The sequence below is a fragment of the Tachyglossus aculeatus genome, chromosome 13, assembly GCF_015852505.1.
Source record: "Tachyglossus aculeatus isolate mTacAcu1 chromosome 13, mTacAcu1.pri, whole genome shotgun sequence".
Lineage (NCBI taxonomy): Eukaryota > Metazoa > Chordata > Mammalia > Monotremata > Tachyglossidae > Tachyglossus > Tachyglossus aculeatus.
The window spans coordinates 6874457-6889588 of NC_052078.1; the positions used below are offsets into that span (position 1 = coordinate 6874457).

A 15132-nucleotide genomic window follows, 5' to 3' on the forward strand; every position below is an offset into this window, starting at 1 on the left:
CTGGGAGAATACACAGGTGGAAAATTAGTCTAAAATTCACTGTTACACCTGGAGCACAATGGTGTGAGACAAGAAAGGATAAAAAGAATTTTAGTTTTTGTTTCATTTTTTTCTATTCTGCTTTGATGATTTTCAAACATTTTAAATCATTTAATTTGGGGTTATGTACGTGATTAAGCAAAACATCATTAACTCGGCTTCTTTGGAGAAAAAGTGATATGTAAATCTAAAAAATAAAATAAAATAAATTCACCACTGGGTAGGGACTGTCTCTATATGTTGCCGACTTATACTTTCCAAGTGCTTAGTACAGTGCTCTGCACACAGTAAGCTCTCAATAAATACGATTGAATGAATGAATATTAAAATACAGTTAGCAGTCAATAAAACTATAAAACTCCCCGTAATCAAAGGTCCATAGACAGAATTGATTTCCAAAAATATTTCCAAACCTTTTTCTTCTCTTCAGTGGAAAACAATGTTCTAAACTATCTCCGAATTAATTCATTCAGATAATCAAAGTTTGGGTAGCAGAAAAAGGGATTTGCCTACTTCTGAAGGGGGCTTGCTCAAACTGTTTCACTTACCTCAGATCTGTTTTTTTGGTTATTTGAGCTGGACTCCATTCAGATAACCAGTCATTCCTATTACAGCCACTCTGATCAGCTTTCCACAATCCATCTGTGGCATTTACTGGACACCTAAAGAGAGCAAAGCACCAGGGAAACTATAAAAGAAGAAAGACATGAGGAACTCACACTGATTTGGTAGGCAGACAGGCCAAAATGATTTATAAATAATATGGGGAGTAGAGTGTAATGGGAAGCTATGCACTCTCTCAGTGGAAATAGCAAAATAAAAACTTAAATATACAAATGAAAATCCAAATAAGAACAGACAAGAGCACATAAGGGCTGAGGAAAGGAATCAAATACATAAATTCTAAGAGCGGTTACTGGTGTTGCATTGACAGATGGTTTCCATTTACCTGAAGGAAAGAAGTGCCACTTGCCTCCTGGGTGACCTTGGGCAAGCCACTTAACTTCTCTGGGACTCAGTTTCCCAATCTGTAAAATGGGGCTGAGATGCCCCCCTCTTTGCCCATCAGTCAGTCGATAGTATTTGTTGAGTGCTTACTGTAAGCAGAGCACTGTACTGAGCGCTTGGGAGGATACAATACAACAATAAACAGACACAGTCCCTGCACACGATGGGTTTACAGCCTGTGAGCCCCATATAGGGCAGGGACTTGTGTCTGATCTGCTTTTACTATATCTATCACAATGCTTGGCACATAGTAAGCACTTAACAAATACTACAGTCATTATACTGTTTATTCCTACTACTCTCGGGAAGAAGCCACTGACGGGATGTCTGAGCAGGACCCCAGGAAAAGAAGACTACTGAATTAAATGGGCACTCAGATTCTGGACACTGCAGCTTTGATTCAAACCCCGCTGGCTAAACTCATTACTCCTCCACCCGGTACCACGAGCCCTGTTAGATTTTCAAAGAGAGAAATTCAAATAAACCAGAAGCAGCATGGCCTAGTATATAGGTCCCAGGCCTGGGGGTCAGAAGGACTTGAGTTCTAATCTCGGCTCTGCCACGGGTCTGCCTGTGAACTTGGGTAAATCATTTAACTTCTCTGCCTCAGTTATCTCATCTGTAAAATAAGGAAAAAGACTGTGAGCCCCATTTGGGAAATGGACTGTGTCCAACCTGATAAGCGTGTATTTTAGCTCTTAGTACAGTGGCTGGCACATAGTAAATGCTTAACAATTCCCAAAAAAAAAAACCTTCGCCATCTTTCCTCTTATCTTTCGCCGTTGAGCAGTCGCTAACTCAGAGCGACGCCACGGACACATCTCTCCCAGAACGCCCCACCTCCGTCTGTAATTGTTCTGGTAGTATACCCATACACCTAGTAATTTTTATGGCTATCCATTCTAATTACTAAATATTCTCTGAATTCATATCTCCAGTTTGTCGTGGGCTCAACCAGTGATTGGTTAAATATTTCTTCCCACTTTTCTAATGGTTATAAGCACCTCTGGGACTAAATCAGGGTATTCTGGAAAGGTAATGGATTTATCGGTGAATTTCATTGGGTCCCAGTACTATTTGTACCAGACTGGAAGCATTGATAACTAACAAACCAACATTTCCAGGAAGGGAGGTTCACTCCTGGGCAACCCATTCTGGAAAGCTGGCAAACCTCTCTTGGTCCTCTTATGTTAACCCCTGCAGCCTTGGCAGCCCTTAATAAGGAGAAAGAGTTGTGGGATCTACAATTGGCTTTTCACACCAACAGGATTTTTGAAAACCTCTCTTTAAATGAATAACAACCTCTGAGGGATTCATTTATGTTATAATAATAACAATAATAATGGTATTTGTTAAGCGCTTACTATGTGCGAAGCACTGTTCCAAGCGCTGGGGGGGATACAAGGTTATCAGGTTGTCCCACGTGGGGCTCACAGTCTTAAACCCCATTTTACAGATGAGGTAACTGAGGCACAGAGAAGTGAAGTGACTGGCCCAAAGCCACACAACTGACAAGTGGCAGAGCCGGGATTAGAACCCATGACCTCTGACTCCCAAGCCCGGGCTCTTGCCACTGAACCACACTGCTTCTTGGTTATTAAGTGCTTACTACATAGCTAGGGGAGATACAAAATCATCAGATCAGGCACGGTCCCGTCCCACCCAGGGCTCACAGTCACATACAACCTAATCAAGTTGGACACAGTCCATGTCCCACGTGGGGCTCACAGTCACAATCCCCATTTTATAGATGAAGGAACTGAGGCCTAGAGAAGTTAAGTGACTTGCCCAAGGTCACACAGCAGACAAGTGGCAGAGCCTGGACTAGACCCTGGGTCCTTCCGACTCCCAGGACCATTGCCAATTTCCGCCCTTTCCTCTCCATCCATACTGCTACCCTGCTCGTTCAAGCTCTATCCTATCCTGTCTGGGCTACTGCATCAGCCTTCTCTCTCTGATCTCCCATCCTCGTGTCTCTCCCCACTTCAATCCATACTTCAATCTGCTGCCCGGATTGTCTTTGTCCAGAAACGCTCTGGGCATGTTACTCCCCTCCTCAAAAATCTCCAGTGGCTACCAATCAATCTGCGCATCAGGGAGAAACTCCTCACCCTCGGCTTCAAGGCTGTCCATCACCTCGCCCCCTCCTACCTCACCTCCCTTCTCTCCTTCTACAGCCCAGCCCGCACCCTCTGCTCCTCTGCCGCTAATCTCCTCACCCTCCCTCGTTCTCACCTGTCCCGTCGCCGACCCCCGGCCCACTTCATCCCCCGGGCCTGGAATGCCCTCCCTCTGCCCATCCACCAAGCTAGCTGTCTTCCTCCCTTCAAGGCCCTACTGAGAGCCCACCTCCTCCAGGAGGCCTTCCCAGACTGAGCCCCCTCCTTCCTCTCCCCCTCATCCCCCTCTCCATCCCTGCTGTCTTACCTCCTTCCCTTCCCCACAGCACCTGTATATATGTATATATGTTTGTACATATTTATTACTCCATTTATTTATTTATTTTACTTGTACATATCTATTCTATTTATTTTATTTTGTTAATATGTTTGGGTTTGTTCTCTGTCTCCCCCTTCTAGACTGTGAGCCCACTATTGGGTAGGGACCGTCTCTATATGTTGCCAACTTGTACTTCCCAAGCACTTAGTACAGTGCTCTGCACACAGTAAGCGCTCAATAAATACGATTGATTGATTGATTGATCAATCCATTAAGCCACACTGCTTCCCATCTATATCTCTGCTACACCTTGTTATCCTGGTCAGTTCCACCATTATTTTCCCTACAAAGGCACCTAGTCTCGTACTCTTCTTGGTTTTCAATCTCCCCCAACTGTATTTTTCCCTCTGCCACATACTCATAAGTTCCTGGAGTCAACCTAAGGAAGTGTGGAAGCGCTTAGACACGAAGCTGGATGGGGTCAAGAGCTCTCTGTTCAATTCCTACTTCCCCTCCTTCCCAGAAACTTTTAGTATGGTGCTCTGAACAGAATAAGTACTTAATAAATGCCACCGATTGATTCCCCCATTGGCTCACCAGGTCACTTCAAGTTAGTTGTTTCCCCTCCCAAGGCTGAAGAGAAACTGAAGAACAAAATGAAAGGAAGCCGGCTTTCAGAAGGGAGGCACTGGGGAGGCCTAGAAAATTATTTTCTCTCCTGCCTCGGCCATAGGGTTTGGACTTGACGGGTAGTATTCCTACCATGAATGGGTAAAGATAAAATTCAAGTGAATGACCGCTGCCCTGAAACTTAGCAAGAGCAGGGGCCAGAGGGAGGGGAGGATGGGATTTTGCAGCCTAGTAATTCTTTAAAAAAAAAGTCAACATTTTGCTTTTTTCAATTAAGCTTATCAAGAGGACATTTCCTGGACATAAAAAAAAACCCAACATCAAAATGTCGTTAACCTCCACCTAGCAGACCGGGTCATGGCCGTCCAACTTGGGTCTCTATACAAAACAAGTACAAAATGAAGTTCTTTGGCCTAGCTGTGTTATAATATAAGCAGCGTGGCTTAGTGGAAAGAGCCCGGGCTTGGGAGTCAGAGGTCGTGGGTTCTAACACCGACTCTGCCACTTATCAGCTGTGTGACTTTGGGCAAGTCACTTAACATCCCTGTGCCTCAGTTACCTCATCTGTAAAATGGGGATGAAGACTGGGAACCCCACGTGGGACAACCTGATTACCTTGTAACTACCCCAGCAGTTGGAACAGTGCTTGGCACATAGTAAGCACTTAAGAAATACCATTATCTTATTCATTCGATCTTATTCATTGAGCCCTTACTGTGTGCAGAGCACTGTACTAAGAGCTTGGGAAAGTACAGAGTTTGGGAAAGTGCAATACAACAATAAAGAGTGACAATCCCTGCCCACAACAAGCTCACAGTCTGGGGGGTGGGAGGGAGGAGAAACAAACATCAATACAAATAAACAAACCTACTATCACTAGTCCAAGTCTCCAAGGCTTGGGAAGCAATGAGGCCTAATGGATAAAACACAGGCCTAGGAGTCAGAGGACCTGGGTTCTAATCCCGGCACCACCTTGGCCAGGTCACCTAACTTCTCTGTGTCTCGGTTACCTCATCTGTAAAATGGGGACTGTGAGCCCCGTTGTGGGACATGGACTGTGTCGTTCATTCATTCATTCATTCAATTATATTTATTAAGCACTCACTGTGTGCAGAGAACTGTACTGAATGCTTTGGAAATACAATACAACAATAAACAGTGACAATCCCAACCCACGACGAGCTCACAGTCTAGAGGGAGGGAGACAGACATCGATACAAATAAACAGACATCCAACCTGGATAGTTTGTATCTACCCCAGCTCTTAGTATAGTGCTTGGCACATAGTAAACTCTTAAACAAATACCATAAAAGAAAAAAGGATGAAGGCAAATTCAGGAAATTGGAGACCAGGAGACTACTGAAAGCCCTCAAATTGCAAAAGTACTACGTCATCCACTTAGGAATGGAGGCCCCCCCCCCCACCCCAACACACACAGCCCCTTCTCTGTGCCCAGTGGTTTAGACTGTAGGCAGGGAATGTGTCTGTTTATTATTATATTGTACTCTCCCAAGCACTTAGTCCAGTACTGTGCACACAGTAAACGCTCAATAAATACGACTGAATGAATGAATGGCCTGCTAGTCCTCTTGGTTGCTTGGACAAAGGGGGCAGAGAGCATCAATCTAAGTTTTTAAGTTATAATACCCTCCCCTGAAGGTGGCCTTTTCCTCCTTTGAAACTTTAGGCCCACAGTGGCCCCACTCTCCTACTCTTTCTAGCAGCCAGGGCTATGCTAAAGTCTACCAGTGCCCACGCACGACAAGCACATCCACCCGACAACGATCAGGTCGGGGAGAAACACATTGGCCTCTTTGTCCTTTCCCCCAAATTCCCTTATCTCCAAAGCATTCCACTTGGGGGGCACAGGCTGGTGTAGATGGGGCTTATGCGGTGCCAAAACGCTGCCAACTTTCCAAAGAGGTTAAAGGAATCCAGATTGTTTATCTTGGTACAGTGCCTGGCGAATAGTAAGCACCTAACAAATACCATAACTATTCATCATTATTATTATTATTTCAGCGGATAGGGAAGACGCCTCTGCATCTGGCCTTTTCATTCATTCAGTTGTATTAACTGAGCGTTTACTGTGTGTAAAGCACTGTACTAAGCACTTACTCTTCTTCCCCCACACGCAGCTCTGCTGGAGCAAGGCTCTTCCTTTTGTGGTAAATTCCAGAAATGGCACCTCCAGGCCCCACTGACCAGGCAGAACCGAGGTGTCACACGCACAGAAACGGTCTTGACATAGCAGCCCCGTCTCGTGATCGGAGGATCTGTTGACATTTGAGAAGTGGCCAGCACTCCAAATTCCAAAAACCGCCGAAGGAAAACAATTCTGACCTCTTCACTTCACTTCAAAAGATCAATGACCTAGAAATGAGTCACAGGTGTTCTATTATTCCTATAACGGTGAACGCCACAGCAAGGGCGGAAAAGATCCACTTTCTCTCCGGCCGCAGAGGCAGGAAACAAGAAAATCAGGGGAAAGGGAGCTGGGAAAACGAGTCAGTTGGATCCACCCTCTCCATGTCGAGGAGCAGGGGGCTAAGCAGGTGGCTGCCGGGTCGGGGGGAGCTAAACGCATCATTCGGGAGCCCCCGAACCACAAACAAGCACCACTGATGGGGCTCCCTATCCAGGCGTTCAAAGTCAGTCAGTCAATCGTATTTATTGAGCGCCTACTGGGTGCAGAGCACTGTACGAAGCGCTTGGGAAAGTACAATATAACAATAAATAGACACATTCCCTGCCCACAACGAGCAAAGCCCATGGCATAGCATTCATCGTGTTGTCTTTTCTAACTAGACTGCAACAGTCTAGAATACAGGGATAATAATAATAATAATGTTGGTATTTGTTAAGCGCTTACTATGTGCCAAGCACTGTTCTAAGCACTGGGGTAGATACAAGGTAATCAGGTGGGGCTCACAGTCTTCATCCCCATTTTACAGATGAGGGAACTGAGGCCCAGAGAAGTGAAGTGACTTGCCCAAAGTCACACAGCTGACAAGTGGCGGAGCCGGGATTTGAACCCATGACCTCTGACTCCAAAGCCCATGCTCTTTCCACTGAGCCATGCTGGGACCGTGTCTACCAAGTGCTTAGAACAGTCCTCCACCCAAAGTAAGTGCTCAAAAAATATCTGATTGATTCTCAAGGGGCTTAAAAAGATGCAAGCTTCTTGGTTACCCAGACCCTGGATACCAATCAACTAGCCATATTTATTGAGCACTTACTGGGTTGTTTTTTTATAGCATTTGTTAAGTGCTTACTATGTGCCAGGCACTGTACTAAGTGCTGGGGTGGATACAAGCAAATAGGGTTGGACACAGTCCCTGTCCCACGAAGGGCTCACAGTCCCAATCCCCATTTTACCAATGAGGTAACTGAGGCACAGAGAAGTTAAGTGACTTTCCCAGGGTCACACAGCAGACAAATGGTGAAGCCAGGATAATAATAATAGTAATAATGGCATTTATTAAGCGCTTACTATGTGCAAAGCACTGTTCTCTTCCTTTCTCTCCCCCTCGTCCCCCTCTCCATCCCCCCATCTTACCTCCTTCTCTTCCCCACAGCACGTGTATATATGTATATATGTTTGTACATATTTATTACTCTATTTATTTATTTTACTTGTACATATCTATTCTATTTATTTTATTTTGTTAGTATGTTTGATTTTGTTCTCCGTCTCCCCCTTTTAGACTGTGAGCCCACTGTTGGGTAGGGACTGTCTCTATATGTTGCCAACTTGTACTTCCCAAGCGCTTAGTACAGTGCTCTGCACACAGTAAGCGCTCAATAAATGCGATTGATTGATTGATTGATAAGAATCCAGGTCATTCATTCATTCATTCAATTGTTTTTATTGAGCGCTTACTGTGTGCAGGGCACCGTATGAAGCACTTGGGAGAGTACAATATAACAAAAAATAGGTCCTTCTGACTCCCGGGCCTGTGCTGTATCCACTATGCCATGTTGCTTCTCTGTAATGATTCAGAAAGACAATGCTCTGCTGACAGAGCTGAGCAGAGCTCAGGCATGCCCCATGGGTCATGTTCATTTCCCTTGGACAGTGCTTCGCACACAGTAAGCACTCAATAAATCCGACTGAATGAACTGAATGGATGAACCCCTGAGGTCAGGAAGCCACACAACTCCTCTGAATTCATTCACAGGAAAGGTGACATTCCTCCCCCATCCCTCTTCCTATTTTAAGTGCTGTCGAGTGGCTCCTGATTCATAGCGACTCCATGGATACACTTTCTCCAGAACGTCCTGTCCTCTGCCGTAATCCGCAACCTTTCTAATGGTTCTTCCATTATGGTTGTTATGGTCTCTATCTGTCTAGTGGCTTGTCTGCCTCGTCCACGTTTTCCCTGGACTTTACCTAGCGTTAGTGTCTTCTCAATAATAATTGTGGTGTTTGTTCAGCACTTACTATGTGCCAGGCACTATACTAAGTGCTGGGGGGATACAAGCTCAGCAGGTTGGACATAGCCCCTGTCCCACATGGGGCTCACAAAAGTAGTACTAGTAATAATAATAATAATGGTACTTGTTATAATACTTGCTCCTCTTTGCCCCTCCCCACTACCCCCCTGTAAAGCTGGAAGAGAGAAACAGCACAAACATCCTTGGCCACATGGATGGAGTAACATGAGTAAAACACTGAAGATGATACCCCCCAATTCAGGGGAAAACCTGACCTTTAAAGAAAAAAAAAAGGCTTTTCTCTCCCTTGGAAATTCTCCACTTCCTCTCCTCTAGCTCTCAGATCCGGCCGGCATTAACAGTCACAAGTATGTGATGGAGAGAGACAAGCGTTTAAGTCATCGGACCACATTAAGTCCTCTCTGAATGATCCATATTCCCGCAGCTAGTCAAAAGAGGGGATGATCCCCGGACACACGCTCAGACACGAATGCGCTCACACGCCAAACACACGCACCCATCAGCTTCCATGCCACTTCTAATCCTGCCCAGTCTCATGGGGAGGCCAAGGCTCCAGACTGTGTTGAGTAATAATAATATTAATTATTATTATGGTATTTGTTAAGCGCTTACTATGTGTCAGGCACTGCACATATACTAAGCGCTGGGGTGGATACAAGCAAATTGGGTTGGATGCAGTCCCTGTCCTGGCTCACAGTCTCAATTCCCATTTTACAGATGAGGGAATTGGGGCACAGAGAAGCCAAGTGACTTGCCCAAGGTCACACAGCAGACACATGGCAGAGCAGGGATTAGAACCCGTGAGTAGGTGAAGTAGCCCCAAGGCTCAGCTAGACGACAAGAAGAGTGTCCTGGGCAGTGGATGAGGGGAGGTGGGAAGCTTCTCCTCATCCACTTGGAAAGTCGGCATTGTGGATTAGTCATGCCTGCGTAAGCAGAAGGATACTGTGGGATTTCACTGAGTAACATCCAAGATTCTTCCATGATACGTGGACACAAGAGGAAGAATAATGGTGTCTGTTAAGTACTTTCATTCAATCGTATTTACTGAGTGCTTACTGTGTGCAGAGCACTGTACTAAGCGCTTGGGAAGTACAAGTTGGCAACATCTAGAGACGGTCCCTACCCAACAACGGGCTCACAGTCTAGAAGGGGGAGACAGACAACAAAACAAAACATGTGGTCCAGTGTCAAGTCATCAGAATAAATAGAAGTAAAGCTAGATGCACATCATTGACAAAATAAATAGAATAGTAAATATGTACAAGTACTTGCTATGTGCCAAACATTGTGCTAAACACTGGGGAAGCTACAGATTAATCAGATAAAATCCAGGCCCTGTCCCACCCAGGGCTCCCAGTCTAAGAGGGCAGGAGAAGAGGTTTTTCATCTCATCCTTATCATCATCATCATCAATTTGGTATTCGTGAAGGGTTTACTATCATCATCAATCGTATTTATTGAGCGCTTACTATGTGCAGAGCACTGTACTATCTGCCAAGCACTGCAGTAAGGGCTGGGATTGTTACAAATGAATAAGTTCAGACACAGGCTTTTTCCCACCTGAGACTCCTCCAGACTGTAAACTCATTATGGGCAGGGAACGTATCTTGCTAATTCTGTTGTACTCTCCAAAGCACTTAAAACAGTGTTCTGTCCATAGTAAGCGCTCAATAAAATACCACTGTTTGACTGACTTGACTCACAGTCTAAGGGGGAAGGAGAACAGTTATCAGATCCCCATTTCGCAGATGAGGAAACTGAGGCACAAAGAAGTTAAGTGACTTGCCCAAGGTCCAGGTAGGACCAGGTCGGTGTTAAAAATCAATGAAATCTTTTACCTGCAAATAGGTTTGATACCAGAGAGGTTTGGGCCCACCTCCTGCTGAATCAATCCCAATTATGAAAAAGTCACAGAAATTCCAGAGAACAATGGTACACTCTTCACTCTCTTTTTATTTTATTTTTATTTAGAGATCAATCAATCAATCGTATTTATTGAGCGCTTACTGTTTGCAGAGCACTGTACTAAGCGCTTGGGAAGTCCAAGTTGGCAACATATACAGACAGTCCCTACCCAACAGCGGGCTCACAGTCTAAAAGGGGGAGACAGACAACAAAACCACACATACTAACAAAATGAAATCAATAGAATGGGAGATGCTCATCTGACATCTAAATCTAGATCAAAATGCTAGGAATTTTTTTTTATTTGGGTAATTTCTCTGGCAAATAAATGGCAAATAAGTAATGATGAAAGTCACCTTGGTGTCTTCTATCTCTTCCAATTTTCTAAATGTTTTAACGACTAGACATTTTGTAAAAAGAAAGTGCTTTAAATTGCAAATGAAAAGGCTCCGGTATTGTACATTATTATGGATGATATCATTTCATTTCGACATTTGGGCATGAATAGTTTAGCAAACTATTATATGAGTGCCAAAGGATAAAAGAATAAGGATCGAGGAAAGAAAGGCAGGAAAATTAGATTATTCGTCTACTCTTTTCTCCACCCTGTGGGGAGCTTGCAGAGAAAGCCCAACTGGATTCTTCAGAACTTCCTGAAAAGAGGGAGAAAGCCTACATAATGATGCCCAGTAATATTTACTGAACACCTACTGTGTGCAGAGCACCACAATAAGTGCTTAGAACAGTGCCTAGCACATAGTAAGCGCTCGACAAATACTATTATCATTATTATTATTATAAGTGCTTGGGAGAATACAGTAGAATTAGTAGTCAGGTCCCTGCAGTCAAGGAGCTTACAGTCTTTTAGACTGTGAGCCCACTGTTGGGTAGGGACTGTCTCTATATGTTGCCAACTTGTACTTCCCAAGCGCTTAGTACAGTGCTCTGCACACAGTAAGCACTCAATAAATATGATTGATTGATTGGTGGGGAATGCGGACACTAAAATAAATCACAGATAGGAGGAAGTAGTTGAGTATGATTCTTAAGCATAAGGAGTTGAAGCCACTGGAATAAATTACCAAGAAATATTGGAGAATCTCTTCTTTAGTAATAATGATGGTATTTATCAATCAGTCAATCGTAATTATTGAGCGCTTACTGTGTGCAGAGCACTGGACTAAGCGCTTGGGAAGTACAAGTTGACAACATATAGAGACGGTCCCTACCCAACAGTGGGCTCGCAGTCTATTTATTAAGCGCTTACTATGTGCAAAGCACTGTTCTAAGCGCTGGGGAGGTAACAAGGTGATAAGGTTGTCCCACGGGGGCGGCTCACAGTCTTATACCCATTTTACAGATGAGGTAACTGGGGCACAGAGAAGTGAAGTGACTTGCCCCAAGTCACACAGCTGACAATTGGCGGAGCTGGGATTTGAACCCATGACCTCTGGCTCCAAAGTCCGGGCTCTTTCCACCGAGCCACGCTGCTTCTGGGATAGCTCTTTGTTTGTACATATTTATTACTCTATTTATTTATTTATTTATTTTACTTATACATATCTATTCTATTTATTTTATTTTGTTAGTATGTTTGGTTTTGTTCTCTGTCTCCCCCTTTTAGACTGTGAGCCCACTGTTGGGTAGGGACTGTCTCTATATGTTGCCAATTTGTACTTCCCAAGTGCTTAGTACAGTGCTCTGCACACAGTAAGCGCTCAATAAATATGATTGATGATAATTATTATGCCACTGCCTGCTCCCGTTGACCTGGAAAAGTCTGAATGAATGGATACTTGGGGGGAATTGAGAATATAGCATTCATTTCTTATTATTCATTCTTCCAATCATAAGTGCCAACTCACTAGGGGCAATTGCCCCTACAGCTTTTTGATCTGGATGCCCACCCTTGCTCATCCCAGGTCTCTGATACTGCCGAGAGTTTCAATAAGAGCCGCAAAAATCAAAAATAAAGGCTTCTAGTCCATCAGTCCTTTGAAGCCTGTCCCTATCCAATCTCCTACCACTCCACACTCTGAAAACCCAGCCCCTTTTTTGACTCATACTCAAAATGAGTGAGCCACCCAGACCTTCAACCTTATCAACTGAAGAAATATGATTTCTATAACCATTCAGCTCCTGGGTTTTCAAGTGGCCTAGAGGAAAGAGCACAGGTTTGGGAGTCAGCTGTAATCCCAGCTCTGCCACTTGCCTACTTTGTGACTTTGGATTAGTCACCTAACTATTCTGTACTTCAGTATCCCCATATGTTAAGTGGGGATTTACTACCAGTTCTATCTTCCCCTAGACTTTGCATCTCATGTGGAACAGTGACTGTCTGACCTGGTTGTAATATCTTTATCCCAATGCGTGACACATAATAGGTGCTGAACAAACACCATGATTATTATTATTATTATTACACAGGACACAAAGCTGTCTTCCATCTTCCATATGGGATCTGACAGCCCTACTGAGGTGAGGTAGGTGTCTGTTCCTTCAAAACTGAGTCCCGGCCAGCCCTGTCCCTAGGCTCAGAAGGCCCCGGGGCCCATAGTTTTAAGGGTCTAGCTTCCTGAAACACGATCCCTGAAACTAATCTGCCAAAGCTCACCTCCTCAACCTTTACAGGTTTGCTTTGTCAATAGTAATAATAATGGTATTTGTTAAGCACTTACTCGTGCCAAACACCTTACCTAGCACTGAGGCAGGTACAAGATAATCAGGTTCCGCATGGGGTTCCTTGTTTAACTGGGCGGGAGAAGAGGTATTGAATCGACTACTACCTACTGAGAGCTCACTTCCTCCAGGAGGCCTTCCCAGACTGAGCCCCCTCCTTCCTCTCCCCCTCCTTCCCCCCTCCATCCCCCCGTCTTACCTCCTTCCCTTCCCCACAGCACCTGTATTGTATATATGTTTGTACATATTTATTACTCTATTTTATTTGTACATATCTATTCTATTTATTTTATTTTGTTAATATGTTTGGTTTTGTTCTCTGTCTCCCCCTTTTAGACTGTGAGCCCACTGTTGGGTAGGGACTGTCTCTACATGCTGCCAACTTGTACTTCCCAAGTGCTTAGTCCAGTGCTCTGCACACAGCAGGCGCTCAATCAATATGACTGAATGAAAGAATGAATGAATAATAAATGCCATCATTATTATTAATAAGTAGCACTGACTGAAGGAGCCCCCTCCTTCTTTTCCCCCTCCTCCCCCTCGCCTTACCTCCTGCCCTTCCCCACAGCGCCTGTATATATGTATATGTTTGTACGTATTTATTACTCTATTTATTTTACTTGTACATTTTTATTTTATTAATATGTTTTTGTTCTCTGTCTCCCCCTTCTAAACTGTAAGCCCGCTGTTGGGCAGGAACCATCTCTATATGTTGGCAACTTGGACTTCCCAAGCGCTTAGTACAGTGCTCTGCACACAGCAGGCGCTCAATCAATACGATTGATTGAATGAAAGAATGAATGAATGAATAATAAACACCATCATTATTATTAATAAGTAGCACTGACTGACTGAGCCCCCTTCCTCTCCCCCTCCTACCTCCTTCCCTTCCCCACAGCACCTGTATATATGTATATATGTTTGTACATATTTATTACTCTATTTATTTTACTTGTACATATCTATTCTATTTATTTTATTTTGTTAGTATGTTTGGTTTGGTTCTCTGTCTCCCCCTTCTAGACTGAGCCCACTGTTGGGTAGGGACCGTCTCTATATGTTGCCAACTTGGACTTCCCAAGCGCTTAGTACAGTGCTCGGCACACAGCAGGCGCTCAATCAATACGACTGAATGAAAGAATGAATGAATAATAAATGCCATCATTATTATTAATAAGTAGCACTGACTGACTGAGCCCCCTCCTTCCTCTCCCCCTCCTACCTCCTTCCCTTCCCTACAGCACCTGTATATATGTATATATGTCTGTACATATTTATTACTCTATTGATTTATTTATTTTACTTGTACATATCTATTCTATTTATTTTATTTTGTTAGTATGTTTGGTCTTGTTCTCTGTCTCCCCCTTCAAGACCGTGAGCCCACTGTTGGGTAGGGACCGTCTCTATGTGTTGGCAACTTGGACTTCCCAAGCGCTTAGTACAGTGCTCTGCACACAGCAGGCGCTCAATCAATACGATTGAATGAAAGAATGGATGAATAATAAACGCCATCATTATTATTAATAAGTAGCACTGACTGAAGGAGCCCCCTTCTTCTCCTCCTCGCCTTACCTCCTGCCCTTCCCCACAGCGCCTGTATATATGTATATGTTTGTACGTATTTATTACTGTATTTATTTTACTTGTACATTTTTATTTTATTAATATGTTTTTGTTCTCTGTCTCCCCCTTCTAAACCGTAAGCCCGCTGTTGGGCAGGAACCATGTCTATATGTTGGCAACTTGGACTTCCCAAGCGCTTAGTACAGTGCTCTGCGCACAGCAGGCGCTCAATCAATACGATTGAATGAAAGAATGAATGAATGAATAATAAACACCATCATTATTATTAATAAGTAGCACTGACTGACTGAGCCCCCTCCTTCCTCTCCCCCTCCTACCTCCTTCCCTTCCCCACAGCACCTGTATATATGTATATATGTTTGTACATATTTTTACTCTATTTA

The 15132-nt window shown here is 44.0% G+C and overlaps 1 long non-coding RNA gene across 2 annotated transcripts in view; it reads right to left on the reverse strand.

Annotated features, from left to right (window-relative positions):
• The window catches only part of LOC119936396, a 94643-nt gene extending 88312 nt beyond the window's left edge, over positions 1-6331 (reverse strand). For both annotated transcript variants that reach the window (XR_005453729.1, XR_005453728.1), the window contains exons 1-2: positions 6236-6331; positions 588-701 (exon numbers count right to left, since the gene is read on the reverse strand). This is a non-coding gene — a long non-coding RNA (uncharacterized LOC119936396). The remainder of the gene's footprint in view (positions 1-587; positions 702-6235) is intronic.
• Positions 6332-15132: the final 8801 nt, after the last annotated feature.